We start from the raw sequence: 18011 nt of genomic DNA on the forward strand, positions 1-18011 counted from the left end.
CAACCTCCCCATTGACCCTGCCTTGAGTGTGACAGAGGGCGGTGCCCCAACCCCCTAATCGGCTCTACCTGAGCATGACTAGGGGTGGCATTGCAACCTCCTGATCTGCCCTGCTCTGTGCATGACAGGGGGTGGCGCCCCAACTCCCCAATCGGTCCTGCTGTGAGCTGATCAGGGGCTGCACCTAGGGATTGGGCCTGCCGTCTGCCACCCGGTAGCAGGCCTAAGCCAGCAGGTCGTTATCTCCCGAGGGGTCCCAGACTGCGAGAGGGCACAGGCCGGGCTGAGGGACCCTCCCTCCCCGCCAAGTGCACAAATTTTTGTGCACCAGGTCTCTAGTATATATATATAAGCCTAAATGACCTTTAAAACCAAACAATCAGAAAGGCTGGTGAGTGGGGGCGCCAGAACAAGGTGGGGTGCTGGTCACTGTCATTAGGGTAAGCCTCTGGCGGTTACTGATAATTGCTCCTGTGCACCACTTGGTACTCATTCCTGCTGGCCTGATTACTCAGTGTAGTCAGCTGGTGCAAATGGTGGTTGCTGGTCCTGATTACCTCTCAGGGCTTCTCCACCTCCCTCTGCTTCTGAGGGGTGATTGGGGTATCAGCCGCCACTTGCACCCACTGCGCGTGCTGGCCCCAATCACTTTGTGCTGTCAGCGGGTGCAAGAAGGAACAGTGCTGTCACATGTTGGAGCAGCGGCAGCAGGAGTGGGGCTGCCAGCAGAGAGGGGACTAGGAATTGTGACGGGAGGACCTGGATGGGGTCGTGGAAAATGGGACACGACCCGCCCTTGTGCCCACTGCAGCCTCACAGCCCCCATTTCAAGGTGCACAAATTAGTGCACTGGGACTTTAGTCTATAATAATAAAAGTGGAATATGCTAATTAGACTGGACTTCATTCCAGATGTCCTTCCAGAGAGAAGCCCTGTTCCGAGGTATCTGCTGGTGGCTGGATCCAGGTGCCAGAGGGAGCCAGTGTCGGTGGCCAGGGAAAGGCAGGTATACTCTTGCAGAATTTCACACTTCGGGCTTCTAGTCCTATCTAATAATAGAGAAACATGGTAATTAGCTGTACCTCCGCTACCCTTCCCATTGGCTAATCAGGGTGATATGCAAATTAACTGCCAACCAAGATGGCGGCCAGCAGCCAGGCAGCTTGAAGCGAACAGTAGTCTTGCTTGCTTCAGTGACGGAGGAAGCCAACGTTCCCCGCCTGCCTTGCCGGCCGCTGAGCTTGCAGTTTAAGAAACATTGTTACAAATATAGAAGCTAAACAAAACCCCAGAAACCTCCTTTCAGCCAGCCAGGCTTCAGCCTGCAGGACTGCAACATTGTTTCAATTATAGAACAAATGCAGATCCCTGCTTTCAGCCAGCTGGGACCTCAGAGCTGGAGTGAGCAGGACCGCAACAGTGTTACAATTATAGAACCCAAACAAACCAGATACCTGCTTTCAGCAGCTGAGGCCTCAGAGCTGCAGCCAAGCCTCAGAGCTAAAGCTGGCCCAGAATAAAAAAAAAAAAAGGACAGGTTGGGAGCTTCAGTCACCTCCAGCCTGAAAATGGCCCTCAGCCCCTCACCCAGACTGGCCAGGCACCCCAGTAGGGACCCCCACCCTGAAGGGGGTGTGACCAGTTGCAAACAGCCATCATCCCCTCATCCAGGCTGGCCAGGCCCCTGTGGGTACCCCACCCTGATCTAGGACACCCTTCAGGGCAAACCAGCTGGCCCCACCGGTGCACCAGGCCTCTATCCTATATAGTAAAAGGGTAATACGCCTCCAAGCACCAGAATCAGCAGAGCTGTGAGGCCTCCCGGCACTGGGATCAGTATGACAGGGGGCAGCAACCAAACCCCCTGATCGCTCTGTGGCTCTGTGTGTGACAGGGGGTGGGGCCACAACCTCCCTATCTGGCCTGCTCTGTTTATGACAAGGGAAGGTGCCCCAAGCCCCTGATCGGCCCTGCTCTGTGTGTGACAGGGTGTGGCGCCCCAACCCGCCCTCCCCCCCACGGGCCCTGCTCTGTGTGTGAAGGGGTAGAGCTATAACCTCCCTATCGGCCCTTCCCTGAGTGTGACAGTGGCGGCGCCCGAACCCCCGATCAGCCCTGCTCCGTGGGTGACAGGGGGGAGCTCCTCAACCCCCTGATAGGCCCTGTTCTGTGTGTGACAGGGGGCAGCTCCCCAACCCCCATGAGAGCTATTACCTCCCCATTGACCCTGCCTTGAGTGTGACAGAGGGCAGTGCCCCAACCCCCCAATCAGCCCTACCCTGAGCAGGGCTAGGGGTGGCATGGCAACCTCCTGTTCTGCCCTGCTCTGTGCATGACGGGGTGGTGTCCCAACTCCCCAATCAGCCCTGCTCTGAGCCTGACCAGGGGCTGCACCTAGGGATTGGGCCTGCCCTCTGCCACCCGGTAGCAGGCCTAAGCCAGCAGGTCATTATCTCCCGAGGGGTCCCAGACTGCGAGAGGGCACAGGCTGGGCTGAGGGACTCCCTCTCCACAGCCCCCCCCCCCCCACAAGTGCACAAATTTTTGTGCACTGGGTCTCTAGTCTATATAAATAAAGAGACAGTGACCATGCAGTGCTAGCATTAGATGCATAGACACAGCTAGAGTCTATGAGTGAACAAGAAAAATGTTTGTCTTAATTGAGCTCACACTGTAAAGTTAGATCAGGGGTGAGAATTCAAAATTGCCAACAGCACACATCTGAGGTGCTGCTTCTCAGAGAGGACAGAGATACACCTGGTAGTGGACTGGGGTAGTGCCTGAAAGGCTGACATAAAGGTGGGGCCATTCTGGATTTCCCAGAGGAGTCAATGGCTGCCTAGGAGGCAGAGCTTTGGACGGTGACTGCAATAGAAACTGACCAATCAGAACCAGAACCAAATCTGGATCAACTGCGAGGAGCCAATGGATGCCTAGGGCTTATGTGTTGTTGTTTTTTGTCTGCCAAGAGCATCTCCTCCTGCTGAAAAAGGCTTTCCCCCTCATTTAAGCAATCCTATCCTATATAATCTATCTTTACTACTAAAAGGGTAATATGCTAATTAGATCAGGTCAACCGCCCATCTTCCAGATGTCCAACTTCCTTCTAGACAAAGCCATGGTGGTGGGGGCCAAGGCAGAGGCAGTCAGGGGCAATAAGGCCAGCAGGGGAGGGCAGTTTGGGGGAGAGATCAGGCCAGTAGGGGAGGGCAGTTGGGGGCGAGATCAGGCCAGCAAGGGAGGGAAGTTGGAGGCGAGATCAAGCCAGCAGGAAAGGGCAGTTGAGGGTGAGATCAGGCCAGCAGGGGAAGGCAGTTGGGGGCTTTAGGCAGCCAGGCAAGTGGTCAGGAGCCATTGGTCCTGGATTGTGAGAGGGTGCAGGCCGGACTGAGGGACACCTATCCTATATAATCTATCTTTACTACTAAAAGGGTAATATGCTAATTAGATCAGGGTGTTCCACTACCTGCCCAGAGGGCCAATAGCATCCAGGCCCATACCCACCTATGCATAAATTTGTGCACCGAGCCTGTAGTTCTATATAAAATTCTGTAAGGCCCTGTCCAGATAGAGCTTAATTGGTTAGAGTATAGTCCCAATACTCCAAGGTTGCAAGTTTGATCTCTAGTCAGGGCATATACAAGAATCTATCAATGAATACATAAATAAGTGGAACAACAGATCAGTGTTTCTCTTTCTCTCTTACCCTTCCTCTCTTTCTTTAAAGTCAATTACAAAAAAAAAAAAAGTGCTGTAGGAAGTCCTTCAGACTGAAATGACACTAGAGGATAACTAGAAGCCATACAAAGGGAAAACACTAGTAAAGTTGCCCAAATATAAAAGCCAAAATTGAATATTTTATGACCTTCTTATTTTCTTCATAATTGAAAAGTGCACGAAACAAACAGTAATTATGAAACTATGATGGTGGGCAAACAATGTATGAAGATGTGATTGTTACATCCTATCCTATATAATAAAAGGCTAAAATGCTAAGTGTGTGGTTGTCCATTCAACCAATCAAAGTGTAATATGCTAATGACATACTAAGGCTGCTCAACCACTTGTTATGTCATGCACTGACCACCAGGGGGGCAGAAATTCTGACTGATAGGATAGCTTGTTGCTGTTGCTGGGTTCCAGCTGATTGGGACTGAGCGAGACAGGCCAGACATGCCCTGGAGTCCTCCCATGATCCCTCCCCGCTGGCCAACCTACCATGTCCCTCCCTGGCCCCGATCATGCACTGATGAGGTCCCTTGACTTGGCTTGTGCCCTCTTGCAATCCAGGAACTCTCAAGGGATGTCCGAAAGCCGGTTTTGGCCCAATCCTGCAGGCCAGGTTGAGGGGCCCAACTGTGCACAAATTTGTATGGAGCCTCTAGTAAAAATATAAAGGAAGAGGTACAGAGCTAAATAGGAAAATTTGTGTTTTTTAAACTTACTATTAAAGGTAAGTTGTTATTAATTCAAACTCAATTGTTATAAAATAAAAGAGTAATTGTAACATGAGAATAACTAGGAAAATAATGAAATATATAGTAAAGATAAACATTAAACCAGAACACTAGAATAACCCACTTCATCACAAAGAAAAAATGGAAGAACTGAAGAATAAAAAGATATGACATGCAGAAAACAATGAAAGAAGTTCTTCCTTATTAACAGTTATATAACTTCAAAATTAAACTTGATTTGTTGGACCACTTATTTATATACTTGAGGCCTGGTGCACATGCACTGGTGGGGATCCTCAGCCTATCCTGCTCCCTGTCACAATCAGGGACCATTCAAGGAAGGTCTGACTGCCGGTTTTGGCCTGAGAGATGTTGTAGTGTGCGAAATGGCAACCAGTCGGTGAGGAGCCCGAGCCTGGGCCAGGCACTGCTCCCATTCATCTCAGCCCCACTGTGCCTGCTGCAGCTTGGTAGTGCACAGCCTTGGGAGTGGGAAAGGCTTATGCCACCACAGCTGCGCTTGCCAGCCGTGAGCCCAGTATCTGGTGCCTGTCAGTCAGCTGAGCAGCGCTCCTGCTGTGGGAGTGCACTAACCACTAGGGCACAGATCCTGCGTTGAGTGTCTGCCCCTGGTGTTCAGTGTGCATCATAGCGACCGGTTGACCAGTTGTTCAATCATTCAGTTGACTAGTCGCTTAGGCTTCTATATGCAGTATATAGATTCATTGGTTGATTCTTGCATGCTACCTGACAGGCATATCGTGAAAATACTCTAACCAACTGAGTTAGCCAGCTGAGCCAATTATTTTGAGTAAAAACTTAAGTTATTAAGTTTTAAATTAAGTTATTATGAAATTTAAAAGGGCATTACATTTTGATAAAATGGTTAATTCAGGAAGAAGACAAATGAAAAGTACAAAAGTAAAACAACAATCAAAAAACCAAAATCTAGCTCCCTATAATAATGAACAAAAATTGATGAACACTTAAGTAAAACAATGACAAAATACTCAAATTATAAAGATAATATATAAAAACTAGAGGCACAGTGCACAAAATTTGTTCACAGGGTGCGGGGTGTCCCTCAACCCTGCCTGCACCCTCTCCAATCTGGGATCCCTCGGGGGATGTCTGACTGCAGGAACGGGCCTAAACCAGCAGTCCTCTCACAATCCGAGACTGCTGGCTCCTAACCGCTTGCCTGGCCTGCCTGCCTGATTGCCCCTAATCGCCTCTGTGCGCCAGCCTGATTGTACCCTAACCACTCCTTTGCCAGACTGATTGACACCTAACTGATCCCCTGCCGCCCTGATGTCTCCCAACTGTCCTGCCCTGCTGGCTTGACCGCCCCCAACTGCCCTTCCCTGTTGGCCTAATCACCCCCAACTGCCCACCCCTGCTGTGACCCACCTCCTCCATGCAAGGTGGCAGAGATGCCAGGACTGGCCTCCTCTATGCTGCACAGAGCCATGGGACCCCCAGACCTTACCATGTGGAGCGGACGCCAGGCCCCGCCTCTGCTGTGTATGCAACCGTCTTGTGGCAGCTATCTTGTGATGATGTAGTGTGAGGGCATGATGCCACCGAGGCTTTTATTATATAGGATGAGAATATCGCCCTGGCCAGTTTTGCCCAGTGGTTACAGCATCAGTCAGAGGACAAAAAGGATCTGAGGTTTGATACCTGGTTAAGGGCACACACCTTGTTTGCAGGTTTAGTTCTTAGTCCCAATAGGAGCGTGAGCAGGAGGCAACCAATTGATATCTCTCTCACATTGATGTTTCTCTCCAGTCCCCTGGCTTCTCCTTCTCCTGCTCTCTAAAAATCAATGGAAAAAATATCCTCTCTGGTATGGTAAAGATTCAAAAAAATGTGGGATATTATTAACCTTACTAGAGGCTCAGTGCATGAAATTGCACGAGACCCAGAGTCCCACCACCGCCACCACAGGACCCAGAGTCCTGCCGCCCTCACAGGACCCATCTATGCACTGCCTGGTGACCAGTCTCTTGGTCGTTCCGGCATTCTGTCCACTGGCTTTTTACTATATAGATAGTAGTAAAATAAATAAAGAGAACAGTGAATAACACCAAATTAGGTAGTCTAGACAAAATATACAAATTCTAGTCCTGAATATGTTTGTGTGTTGAATATATGTGAGAGGGAAAAAAACTGTGAACAAAAATCATGAGGCAAGACAAATGGTATATCTCGGTTCTTATATGATTTCACTATCATCAATATTCAAAAGCTTATGTTTTATTGAGATAATAAGGGCAAGGGGGAAAGAGAGAAACATCAACACGAGAGAGAGATATTAATTGGTTGGCTCCTGCTAATGCCAGTGATTGAACCTACAAAGGAGGTGCATGCCCTTCACCAGGAATCAAGTCTCAAACCCTTTTGGTCCAAGGACTAACACTCTAGCCACTGAGAAAACCGGCATGGGCAATATCCCCATGGTGTTAAGGAAAGAAGTTAAAAATGCAAATAAAAACTCATAAAATTTCATAAACAAAAGGGAGCCTTGCAGATGCCAAGTCCAATTTGCACAAATGGAAAGTCTAAGGGAAGTGGACATAAAAGTGATAAAAAGTTGAGCAGAGATTAGCACAGACCTTAAAGAAGTTCATAAAAGAAAAAGTACAGTGTGTTGCATAGTGTATGTTAGTTTTCTTATAGACATTAGGGCTTATTCACTCTCTTTTGCAAAACTGGCTGATATAAGTCTATCCTGGAAATTCTCTAGTCTGAAACCACTCACAGACTCCCATGACTTTATGAAATTAGAATTTATATGTTATAACTATCTGTACCCGGCCACGCGTTGCTGTGGCTCAGTCTGGTTAAATGGAAAAGAAAGAAAAGAGAAAGTGCACGTTTCTAATATATTTAATTTCACAATGCTTATGGGGATACCATATTTTGTTGTTCCATTGTCTGTGCAGATATAGAGATTGTCTGGTTTGCCGACTCTAGAACACACAACATATAATTGTCCATGTGAGAAGCAATCCGTGTCTAGATCTAAACTGCACAATTCTAAAGATTGACCCTGAGCTTTGTTGATGGTGATCGCAAATGCCAATCAAATTGGGAATTGCAATTTCTTAATTGAAATGGCATATCAGTTGGAATCATAGGAATGAGAGGAATGAGGACATCTTCACCTTTGAAAGGGCCTGTCCAGATGGCTGCTCCTACGACATTGCTCATTATTTTTTTTACTGCAAGCCATGTGCTGTTGCAAAGCTTTGGCTGGATGATATTTTGCAACATGATAACTGGCACACCGATTTTCAATTGAAGTATGTGTGGTGGCATCCCTGGCAGACCGAGTGAATTAAAAAATTCTGTTGGATAATTAACTGCTTCATCTGCTTCCACAACAGTGTCGATGGACTTGTGACTGCCTCGCCGCTTTGACTGTTAGACTGAATAATATTTTTAAGTTTGTAGATGTCTTTGTTCTTGGCCGCAAGAATAGCTCATTCAAAAAAAAATTAGAATAGCTCGTTCACTCAGCCAATCGTGATTCTTTTAATTGGTTTGAATATTGGGAAATACTTTTTCAACCAATTCTTCTTTTAACATCACTAAATTTCAGGTTATGAGGCAATGAAATTAGTTCTGAGGTCAGGTCAACCAGCACTTTTTCAGCAATTGATGTGAGAATATCTCAGCTGATTGAACGTTTTGCAGCTAGACACGCATATTTTTAGACAATTTTATCTACAATTTATAATTGTAAACAGAAACATAGAAATGGAATTGTAAAATATTTAGCATAGCATTTGTTGCTTTTACGTCCAACAGATGGCGCTGCTTTTCAAAAAGAGCATGTTTTTACCTGTCACAGATGTGACATCTATGTAATAGTAGGAATATAGGTATATAAAAACACGCGCATATTGGAATTCAATATTGTGTCAAAATTTCAAAGCAATCAGTGAAGAACTTTTGGAGATTTAAGATTTTGAACAAACGAACCTTTACATTTTTATTTATATAGATACTAGAGGCCCAGTGCACAAAAATTTGTGCACTCGGGGAGGGGCAGGGGGGTCCCCCAGCCCGGCCTGTGCCCTCTCGCAGTCTGGGACCCCTCAGGAGATAACGACCTGCTGGCTTAGGCCTGCTCCCGGGTGGCAGAGGGCACGCTCAATCCCTAGGTGCAGCCCCTGGTCAGGCTCAGAGCAGGGCCAATTGGGGAGTTGGGGTGCCGCCCCCTGTCATGCACAGAGCAGGGCGGATCAGGAGGTTGCGATGCCACCCTCAGTCACGCTCAGGGTAGGACCGATTGGGGGGTTGGGGCACCGCCCCCTGTCACACTCAAGGCAGGGTTGATGGGAAGGTTACAGCACCACCCCCTGTCACTCACAGAGCAGGGCCATCAAGGGGGGTTGGGGCTCCGTACCCTGTCACACACAGAGCAGGGTCAATCAGGGGGTTAGGGAGTTCCCCCCTGTCATGCGCAGAGTACGGCCGATAGGGGAGTTGGGGCACCGCCCCCTGTCACACACAGAGCAGGGCGGATCAGGGGGTTGGGGAGCTGCACCTTGTCACACTCAGGGCAGGGGAGGTTATGGCTCTACCCCGTTACACACAGAGCAAGGCCCGTGGAGGGGGGTTGGGGCGCCACCCTCTATCACCCACAGAGTAGGGACAATCAGGGGGTTGGGCGCCACCACTGTCACACTCAGGGTAGGGCCGATGGAGAGGTTATGGCTCTACCCTGTCACACACAGAGCAGGGCCTGTGGGGTGGGGGCGGGTTGGGGCGCCGCACCCTGTCACACACAGAGCCGCAGGGCGATCAGGGGATTGGGGAGCTCCCCCCTATCAGGCACAGAGCAGGGCTTATCAGGGGGTTGGGGCGCCTTCCCCTGTCACGAACAGAGCAGGGCAGATGGGGAGGTTGTGGCCGCACCCCCTGTCACACACAGAGCCGCAGGGTGATCAGGGGGTTTGGGTGCTGCCCCCTGTTACACTGATCCTGGTGCTGGGAGGCATATTACCCTTTTACTATATAGAATAGAGGCCTGCTGAAACCAGTTTGGCTCAGTGGATAGAGCATCGGCTTGCGGACTGAAAGGTCCCAGGTTCGATTCCGGTCAAGGGCATGTACCTGGGTTGCGGGCACATCCCCAGTAGGAGATGTGCAGGAGGCAGCTGATCGATGTTTCTCTCACCGATGTTTCTAACTCTCTATCTCTCTCCCTTCCTCTCTATAAAAAATCAATAAAATATATTAAAAAAAAAAAGAATAGAGGCCTGGTGCACGGGTGGGGGCCAGCTGGTTTGCCCTGAAGGGTGTCCTGGATCAGGGTGGGGGTCCCCACTGGGGTGCCTGGCCAGTCTGGGTGAGGGGCTGAGGGCCGTTTTCAGGCTGGTGGGTTGACTGAAGCTCCCAACCACTCCTTTTTTTCTTTCTTTTTTTTTTTTTAATTCTGGGCCAGCTTTAGCTCTGAGGCCTCAGCTGCTGAAAGCCGGTTTCTGGCCTTTGTTTTTCCTTCTGTATTTGATACAATGTTGCGGTCCGGCTGGCTGAAGCCTGGCTGACTAATGCAGGTTTCTGGGGTTTTGTTTAGCTTCTATATTTGCAACATAGTTGCTTAGAGTTGCAGCTGAGAGGCTGGCAAGTGAGGCGGGGAACATTGGAGTTCGCCGTCACTGGAGCAAGCAAGCCTCCCTGTTCGCTTCAGTGCATGGCTGCCAGCCGCCATCTTGGCTGACAGTTAATTTGCATAAGGATATGCTGATTAGCCAATGGGAAGGGTAGCGGTCATATGCTAATTACCATGTTTCTCTTTTATTAGTGTAGACTAGAGGCCCGGTGCACAAAAATTTGTGCACTCGGGGGGTGAGGGGAGGTCCCTCAGCCCGGCCTGTGCCCTCTCGCAGTTTGGGATGCCTTAGGAGATAACGGCCTGCTGGCTTAGGCCTGCTCCTGGGTGGCAGAGGGCAGGCCCAATCCCTAGGTGCTGTCCCTGGTCGGGCTCAGAGCAGGGCTGATTGGGGAGTTGGGGCCCCGTCCCCTGTCATGCACAGAGCAGGGCCCATCAGGGGGTTGGGCACTGCCCCCTGTCACTCACAAAGCAGGGCCCATCAGGGGGTTGGGGAGCTCCCCCCTGTCACACACAGAGTAGGGCTGATAGGGGAGTTAGGGCACCGCCCCCTGTCACACACAGAGCAGGGCGGATCAGGGGTTTGGGGCACCGCCACTGTCACACTCAGGGCAGGGCCGATGGGAAGGTTATGGTTCTACCCCGTTACACACAGAGCAGGGCCCGTGGGGGTTGGGGGTTGGGGTGCTGCCCCCTGTCACACACAGAGCAGGGCCGATCAGGGGGTTGGGGCACCGCCACTCTCACACTCAGGGCAGGGTCAATGGGGAGGTTATGGCTCTACCCTGTCACAGAGCAGGGCCTGTGGTGGTACGGGGGTTGGGGCACCGCACCCTGTCACAGACAGAGACACAGGGTGATCAGGGGGTTTGGGCGCTGCCCCCTGTCACGCTGATCTGGTGCCAGGACATCTCGCGGCTCCACTGATCCCGGTGCTGGGAGGCATATTACCCTTTTACTATATAGGATAGAGGCCTGGGGGATGGCTGGTTTGCCCTGAAGGGTGTCCTGGATCAGGGTGGGGGGTCCCCACTGGGGTGCCTGGCCTGCCTGGATGAGGGGATGATGATTGTTTGCAGCTGGTCACATACCCTTCAGGGTGGGGGTCCCCATTGCGGTTCCTGGCCAGTCTGGGTGAGGGGCTGAGGGCTGCTTTCAGGCTGGCGGTTGTTGATTGAAGCTCCCAACCACTCCTTTTTTTCTTTTTTTATTCTGGGCCAGCTTTAGCTCTGAGGCTTCCACTGCTGAAAGCAAGTATCTGGTTTGTTTGCGTTCTATAATCGAAACAATGTATAACTACAGCTCTGAGATCCAGGCTGGCTGAAAACTGGTTTCTGGGGTTTTATTTAGCTTCTATATTTGTAACAATGTTTTAAACTGCCAGCTCAGAGGCCGGCAAGGCAGGCGGGGAACTTTGGAGTCTGCACTCACTGGAAGAAGCAAGCCTCATGTTCGCATCCAGCTGCCTGGCTGCCGGCCGCCATCTTGGCTGACAGTTAATTTGCATAAGGATATGCTGATTAGCCAATGGGAAGGGTAGTGGTCATACACTAATTACCATGTTTCTCTTTTATTAGTGTAGATAAACAGAAGACCAATTCTAGACTGAAAGGCAGATTAAAAGGGAAAATCCATGTTTGAGCTTTTATGTTATTAAATAAATTATCTCAACTTTCCTTTCTTTTCCTTGTTATGATATACAAATAATCTGTATAGGTTTTCAACTTCACACTAACACAGGGAAAGAGATATGAGAGTGAGCCTAGTCCAGCCGTGGGCAAACTACGGCCCACAGGCCAGATCCGGCCCATTTGAAATGAATAAAACTAAAAAAAAAAAAAAGACCGTACCCTTTTATGTAATGATGTTTACTTTGAATTTATATTAGTTCACACAAACACTCCATCCATGCTTTTGTTCCGGCCCTCCGGTCTAGTTTAAGAACCCATTGTGGCCGTCGAGTCAAAAAGTTTGCCCACCCCTGGCCTAGTCTCAACATCAAAATGCATATAACTTTATTTCCTCAAACAAGATCTTCCTCATTCCTTCCCCACACTTGAGCAGGATTAAGTTCCTTTTGCCCTTTATTTCCTGTACTCACAGGAACACGATAGGCCATGAGGGTATTGGGATTCATCAGGGTAACAAGTTGATGTAGAATGTCAGGCTGGCTATCAAACAACTCAGGTGTCAATCTCTTTATCACCTCCTCCAAATGTTCTGCTGCCAATGAGGGCACCCCATACCAGGTCTTTGGCTTGCCTCTGTTCAGGTAAAGAGAAGACATAAAAGTTTGGACATATAAAGTGAATCTTGAGGTCCAACCCAGCTATTGGAACCTGCTCACCAGCGTAGGTATTTGATGAAGTAACTCCAGTGATCCTCAATATGCCAACAAAATGCTCAGAGAACCATGCCAACATACAACCAGGGAACCTCCATGCCTGAGATGTCTGCATTGATATGGCAAAGAACAGACTGATCCAGCACTGGCATCACATTCAGGTTCCAACCACTGGTCACATACTGTCAGTTCAGAGATTTGAAAGAGTAGGAAAGGTTTGGTATTAGATAAAGAAAGGAAAACTAAGACAGACTTATACAGAATGACATAAACAATCAAATTAAACAAAACTATGGAATAAATAAAAGTTAACAGTGAATGCTATCTGAATAATGGATCCATTTCTAATTAAAAACAACAACATGTAAAAATGGTTTAAATAAATGAAACTTTAATATAAAACATATCCATTATATTCATTGCTTAACAGACACCATTAAAAACAATTTCATTTTCTGCTATTGTTTTAGAAGCAACAGCCAAAACAGTCAGAGGAAATAAAATACCTGAATATAAAAACTAGAAAAATGACAGGACTGTACTTATCAATTGTATTACTGAAAATCCACCCCAAAATTCCTAAGTACTTAATATATATAATTTCAATTTTATATTACACTAGTGGCCCATTGCACAAAGATTCACACAATAGGCCTTCCTTCCCCTGGCTGCTGGCATCAGTTTTCCTCTGGCACCCAGGACCCAGGCCTTTGGTCCAAACCTGGCAGCAAGGCTTGGCTTCTCTCCTGGAAACCCAGGCCCCCAGGCCCTCCTTGAGCAGAGGACTTGAGCCAGAGACCTTAAGCTGGAGGCCTTGAGCAGAACCCAGGGCCAGCAGGAAGCTTAACTTCCTTCATTGCTGGGAGCAACCCAAGCCTCCTGCTTGCTCCAGCTCTGTGACCACTACCATCTACAGTTGTCTTCAGCCTTCACTCTGCACCTGCATATGAAAATTCACCTCCATCTTTGATGGGTTGATTTGCATAGTCACTGATTGGTTGGTGGGTGTAGTGGAGTAATGAAGTGATGGTTAATTTGCATGTTTCTCTTTTATTATATAGGATTGTAGTTAACTATTGAGAGAAATCATAAAGAACCACAAAGTGGAAGAAATATTTAAAAGGATAGAACCTAAAAAATTAAAGTGTTTTAAAAATAAAAGTTCTAAAACTAATGTGTGACTTGGATCATTAATAGTTTTACTGGCCAAAACTTAAGGTAGACGATAAAATTTTAGGTATTAGAGACCTAAACCTAAAGTTATAACATTAAACATTAATTTTACTGTCAAACAAGTTAATTTTACTGAAACTGAAGAATGTAGAGGAAAGAAATCTCTAAACATAAAGTCAATATACTTTCTGCTTCTGTAAGAGAACAAAACAAACCAAATGCTACTGAGAGTTCTGATCCATAACCTGTCATCAGAGAAATTGGAACCAGAATACACACAAAAACATGCCAAGTAAAACGTGGATTAGAGTTTTGAATTGTGTCCTCAATCATTTAGCAGAAAATATGATTGGTGGGAATGAAATGACTGAAAAATTTTTGAGAAATCATCAAACTATTTAAACACAACCAATAAGAGTATAGACATAAACTTATCAATATATTAAAAAACAAAACAGCAAAAGCTGCAGGAAGAAAATTTTCCTTAATCTTGACCAGAAAACTCATAACCAGTAATTCTAAATATAAAAATATACAATTAATATTAGAAATCTGAAGACTAAAAGTGGTCCAAAAGTAATAAACTTTTAAGAAAATTGGTAAATTTTAAAATTACTTCTAATAAATTAATGAAAATACAGGAACAAGAGAACAAAAGAAAATATAAAACAGATTAAGAATCATGAAGATGAAGTTAGAATAAGAACATAAGATTATTGCATTTCATGATAACAAGAAAGATTTAAGATAAAAAGAAGTTATATTGGAAGGGTCAATGCCCAAGAATTTTCTAGAATTGAAGAAAGTTGGATCCTCAGATTTGAGAAACACAATACCAAAAACATTTGTAATTAGCCAGAAGAGATCTTATAGCAATAAGAAAAACAGATTAAATTACATATAAATTAATGTAATAAGTACAGTTAATGTCTCAAAGAATATGCTAAGTATTTTTAATGTTCTGAAAGAAAGTAACTCCCAAATCAGATTTGTACATAGCCAGCAAAAGACCTTTTTTAAGAATAAAGGTAAAGGATCACAATTTTTTTTTTGTCAAATAAACAACATTTAATATCTCAACTTGCAAAATTTTGTAATAATTTACTATGGAAATAAAAATAGCACACACAAAAAAATCGGGGTTTCAAGAAGGGTAAACAATAAACAAAAGCTATTCATGTGACAAAATCTATATGAAACATGAAAATGTAAAATGATAAAAAAAAGTATCTATCCAATTTGAGCAAAAAAATAATAAGAATGCACAATTGAGCATTCATGTGCCAATTTCTGGGTTCTCTATTCTGTTCCATTGGTCTAGATGCTGCTCTTGTGACAGAACCAGGCTGTTTTTGAGAACTATGGCTTGTTAATACAGCTTGTTATCTAGCATTGTGAGCCCTCCAACTTTGTTCTTCTTTCTCAGAATTGCTACAGATATTCAGGGTCTTTCTTTATTCCAGATGAATTTTTGGAGAGTTTGTTCTAGATCTGTGAAATATGCCATTGGTATTTTAATGGGGGTTACATTAAATTTATAGATTGCTTTGGGTAGTATGGACATTTTAATGACACTGATTATACCAATCCATTAACAGGGTATATTCTTCCATTTGTTTATGTCTTCCTCTATTTTTTCAATGTCCTGTAGTTTTCCCAAATACAGATCTTTTACCTTCTTGGTTAAGTTTATTCAAAAGTATCTTAATATTTTTTGCAATGGTAAATGGGATTGTTTGTTTAGTTTCCCTATCTGAGAGCTCAATCCGCTATATAATAAAAGGGTAATGTGACAATTGCCCCTAACAGCAAACAACTAGAACGACCGGTTGCTATGACATGCAATAAACACCAAGGGGCAGATGCTCAATGCAGGTGCTGCCTCCTGGTGGTCAGTGCACTTCCACAGGGGAAGCGCTGCTCAGCCATAGCTTATGGCTGGCCAGCACAGCAGCAGTAGTGGGAGCCTCCTCATGACAGCACTAAGGATGTCTGGCTAATGGCTTAGGCTTGCTCCCTGTCCTAAGCCGTTAGTCAGACATCCCCCAAGGGCTCCCAGGCTGCCAGAGGGATGTCTGACTACCAGCTTAGGCTTGATCCCTGGAGAGTGGGCCTAAGCCAACAGGTGGACCTCCCTTGAGGGTTCCCAGATGGCGAGAACGCAAGGCTGAGGTACCTCCCGATTGCATGAATTTTCATGCATCAGGCCTCTATATGGTGTATAAAAATGCAATAGATTTCTGGTTAACTTTGCATCCAACTACACTGCCGAATTTATTTATTAAAACCAGCAAGTTTTTTTATGGCGTCTTTAGGGTTTTCTATGTACTGTATCATGTCACTTTCAAATAATGTCAGTTTTACTTCTTCACCAATTTGGATGCCTTTTATTACCTTTCCTTGTCTGATCCCTATCACTAGCATTTCCAGTACTATATTGAACAGGAGTGGTAAAAATGTGCCACCTTGTCTTGTCCCTGTTTCTCAGGGGAAATGGTTTTAGTTTTCGCCTATAGAGTGTGATGTTGGGTATAAGTTTGGTATATGTGTTTTATTATGTTGAAGTATGATTCTTTTAATCCCATATTATTTAGAGTTTTTATTTAAAAAGGGTGTTGATGTTGAAGGTGAGAACTGTTGCAATGAGGAGCCTAGTGTCAACACCACCCAGCCTGGCCTCCAAAAACCCGAATAGTTGCAACAATCCTGAGGAAGAACAACAAAGTAGGTGGGATCTCAATACCAGATATCAAGCTATATTACAAAGCCACTGTTCTCAAAACTGCCGGGTACTGGCACAAGAACAGACATATAGATCAATGGAATAGAACAGAGAACCAAGAAATCACAAAAGCCTTTATGCTCAATTAATATTTGACAAAGGAGGAAAGAACTTACACTGGAGTCAAGACAGTCTTTTCAATAAATGCTGTTGGGAAAATGGGACAGATACAAGCAAAAAAATTAAACTTAACCACCAACTTACACCACACAAAAAAATAAACTCAAAATGACCAAAAGACTTAAATGTAAGATGTGAACACATCAAAATCCAACCAAAAGCCATTAGCAGCAAAATTTCATACATCACTTGTAGAAATATCTTTATGGATACATCTCCTAGAACAATGTAAGCTAAGGATAAATTTAATAAATGGGAATACATCAAAATAAAAAAAAAACTTCTGCACAGCAAAAGAAACCATCAACAAAATAACAAGAGAGCCCATTGCATGGGAGAACATATTTGCCAATGATACATCTAATAAGGGGTTAACTTCCAAAATTATGTGAAACTCATACAACTTAATAAAAAAAAGACAAGCAACACAATTAAAAATGGGCATAGGGATTCAAGGAACAGCAGCCTCCTGTTCACCACACCCTCAGTCTGAGAAACAGCAGCTGTGTGTGAAGCCTCCACCCACCATCCAGAGAAGCCACCACAGTGGTGAACAGCACCCACCACAGGAGCTGCTGCCAACTGAGGAGCAGCTGCTACAACAATCATCTGAAGAGCAACCACAGCCTGAGGAGCCAGTGCCACCCAGGGAGCAGCCACTGAATGACTCAACATCTAGATATGTCAGTGAGATATAACATGGGTAGACAAAGAAACCCCCAAAGAAAAGAAAAGGGGGACTCGCCAGAAAAGCAGCTAAGTGAAACCAAGGCATGCAGCATGACAGAAAAAGAATTGAGATTTAGGGTCCTAGAATGCATAAACTGGATGGAGGAAAAAACCAACAACTTATGCAAGAAGCAAGAAGAAACAGATGAAAAAATCAATAAATTATGTGAGAATTAGAAAGAAATGAAGAGTAATATAGCTGCAATAATAAACACCATTGAAAGCTTCAACCATAGACTAGGAGAAGCGGAGGACCGAATTAGCGAATTAGAAGACAGGGAAACAAAACACACACAAACTGGACAGCAATTGGAGACAAAAATTAAAAGACAGGAGGAGAGCCTAAGGGAGATATGGGACAACATGAAACAAATAACATACAAATAATAGGGGTGCCAGAACAACAGAAAGAGGAACAAGACTTAGAAAACCTATTTGAAGAAATAATATCAGAAAAATTCCTAGAGGTGGGGAAGAAAAAATCACACAGGGACAGAGAGTCACAAACAAGGTGAACACAAAAAGACCCACACCAAGTCACATCATAATTCCCATGGCAAATGTTCAGGACAAAGAGAGAATCTTAAAGGCTGCAATAGAGAGACAGAAAGTCACATACAAGGGATCTCCCATTAGATTATCAAATGATTTCTCAACAGAAATATATCAGGCCAGAAAAGAATGGATGGAAATTTAAAAGTGATGCAAAGCAAAGGACTGAATCCAAGAATATTCTATCCAGCAAGATTATCAATCAAAATTGAAGGGGAAATAAGAAGC

General features: G+C 45.4%; 1 pseudogene; it reads right to left on the minus strand.

The window, feature by feature from the left end:
* LOC139000669 (lysine-specific demethylase 5D-like) overlaps positions 1 to 18011 on the minus strand; it is a 75842-nt pseudogene that overhangs the window by 17175 nt on the left and 40656 nt on the right.

This window comes from Myotis yumanensis, unplaced genomic scaffold, assembly GCF_028538775.1.
Source record: "Myotis yumanensis isolate MYYU_CA2020_CCGP unplaced genomic scaffold, mMyoYum1.0.hap1 SCAF_24, whole genome shotgun sequence".
Lineage (NCBI taxonomy): Eukaryota > Metazoa > Chordata > Mammalia > Chiroptera > Vespertilionidae > Myotis > Myotis yumanensis.